This window comes from Rhinopithecus bieti, unplaced genomic scaffold (genome assembly GCF_001698545.2).
Source record: "Rhinopithecus bieti isolate Rb0 unplaced genomic scaffold, ASM169854v2 scaffold_47418, whole genome shotgun sequence".
NCBI classification, from domain to species: domain Eukaryota; kingdom Metazoa; phylum Chordata; class Mammalia; order Primates; family Cercopithecidae; genus Rhinopithecus; species Rhinopithecus bieti.
This window is the reverse complement of record NW_016819951.1, coordinates 1,598,280-1,600,714: the sequence shown is the minus strand read 5'-3', so window position 1 is coordinate 1,600,714 and position 2,435 is coordinate 1,598,280. Positions and strand designations below refer to the sequence as shown.

The 2,435-nt window shown below is 39.5% G+C and overlaps 1 protein-coding gene across 3 annotated transcripts in view; it reads right to left on the bottom strand.

Moving 5' to 3' along the window:
• Positions 1 to 2,435, bottom strand: part of TAFA1 (TAFA chemokine like family member 1) — a 562,720-nt gene that overhangs the window by 128,867 nt on the left and 431,418 nt on the right. The window lies entirely within an intron of this gene.

Here is a 2,435-nt window from a genome sequence, read left to right as displayed (position 1 = left end):
GGGAGTTATACATGATATAAATGATGAATTGATGGGTGCTGACGAGTTGATGGGTGCAGCACACCAACATGGCACAAATATACATATGTAACAAACCTGCACGTTATGCACATGTACCCTAGAACTTAAAGTATAATAAAAAAATGAAAGAAAAAAAAAAAGAAATAACTCAATGACTATTCGAGCCTCTGGGAGTACATGTAGAGGGGTTGAGGAAAGTAATTGAAATTACAGAAACAGTTTCCATGAAATACAATTACAAAAGGACTCTCTTCTACTATACGTAATCACAGAGAGGACAGTGCTGTACTTCCAAAGCAACAAAGAATACCAATACATAGCCCTCAAGATGTGGCAATTCTGGGTTGTAGGTATTGAGAGGCAGTAAAGCAATGAATGCCTGGAACTAACACACTCAATAAAGATGCTGCCTGATTTAAATGCATATTTTGGGAGCCATCTTTTGTGTCATCATCAGATTTAAGATTCTCTGAGCTCTCTCTATTGACAACAACTGACACTCCAGTGATACAGAAGCTACAGTGCCAGAAAAACTGCCCAGAAATCAGCTCTCCCTTCCATTGCCTGACTACTTCAAGGGGGGGTAAATAGACAATCTATTCAGGAGATATTTCCCAAATCTAGACTTCATCCACAAATGAAAGAAAGAATTGCTGGAGAAAATGGGTAGGTACTTTAAACAATGTTTCAAACTGCAGGCCTGGTCATATAGCTTGACTTAATTGTAACAGCTCATCCATGCATTCATCAGAATTTATTGGCAAACTAATGTGCGTCACCCTCCACTAGGTTCTTAGCAGGTGAACTGCCGACTCCGTGTAAAGGTTGATAAGCATCCAAGTGGGTCTTTCTGGTCTACAGGAAATCAGCTAAGCCAGATCTCTAGAGATACACAAAAGATACACCAAGTGACCAGAAAGCAGGAGTCAACTTTCTCAACATCAAGTTTGGAGTTCAGAATAGACCCGGACCACTTAGGATTCTTGGCATTTAGGATACAGTTGGCAAAAATTCACCAAGCATTTGTTAAGCAACTTCTATATACAAATTACTGTGTGATAAACTGTATGGATGAGAATACATCCCCTGTATACAAAGGATACATATGGACACTTAGAAAACATTGTAAAAAAGAAAAGGAGGGAGAAAGGAAAGAGAGAAGATTTAAGAGACAGTTTCATCCTTTCATCCTGTCCTTTGAGAACTGTGTAATGCAGTGATCCTCAGTGCAGTGGTGGCGAGGTGTGATGTTGCTCCCTCCCCGCTAATAATAGCTGGCCAGTTTGGAGATATTTCTGATTGTCATCACTGGTTGGAGCACACTGCTACTTGTATCTTTCAGGAAGGAAGCAGGGCTATGTTAAACATCCCACAATGCCCAGGATGGCCTCCCATAGAAACAATGATCTGGTCTAAAAGATTAATATTGTGAAGATGTTGAGAAACCCTGGCCTAACATGAAAGAAACACAAGAGTCTTTTATTTTGAGTAGACTAATTATGTTTCTCTCCATGGGAGGGAAGAGTTCAGGCTTTCACATCAGCCTCTTTTAGTTTGAATCTCAGCTCTGTCACTTACTGAATGCCTTAGTTTCCTCACCTGTAAAATGGGAATAATAGTAACATCTGTATCACAGGGTTGTGTGAGTAAAAACAGAGAGAACACATGTAAAGGGGTTAGCGCTGAGCCTGACACATGTAAAGAGTCTGTATATGCTTCCTATAATAAGAATACCAGAGTGACTGGATATTATTTATGTCTTTCTAGGTGCCAACAAAGGTATAAATTTATATCTTTGGTGCCAACAAAGATATAAATTTTTATCTTTGGTGCCAACAAAGATATAAATAACACACTTTCTGTCTTAGAGGGATTGAAGATATGGTTTCTCCCGGAATACTCACTCCTACCTCCCATACCTCCAACCTCCTCACTCCAACACAAATGATTTTGCCAGTTAACTCTCCTTAGAGCTCAACTCAAAGGTCAGTTCCTTAGAGAATGTTCCTCACTTCCACCATTGTTCATTCTATTAGCACCCTACACATTTCCTGTGTGTAGTTGTTCATGTCTGTGCCCTAGCCAAACTGTAAGCTTGATTAGGGTCAAGGTCATTGCTTGTTTCCTCACAGCAATGAATGGGAATTTTTGGAACAAAGGACTAGTGTGGTACAGGTATTTCTCTAGGGCAATCACCTTGGTAAGCTGTGTACAGGAGGAGTTGGAGAAGTACAAGGTAGCAAAGGAGAAGAAATAAATGGCTCTTGCAAAACACTGAGTAGAAGAAAGAAGGCTGCAACTTGTTCATGGAAGAGTGCCTTATTATCTCCACATGCACAACACTGGGATTCAAGTTAATGGAATAGGGCTAATCATATATTACACTCTTTTTTTTTTTTTTTTTTTTTTTTTTT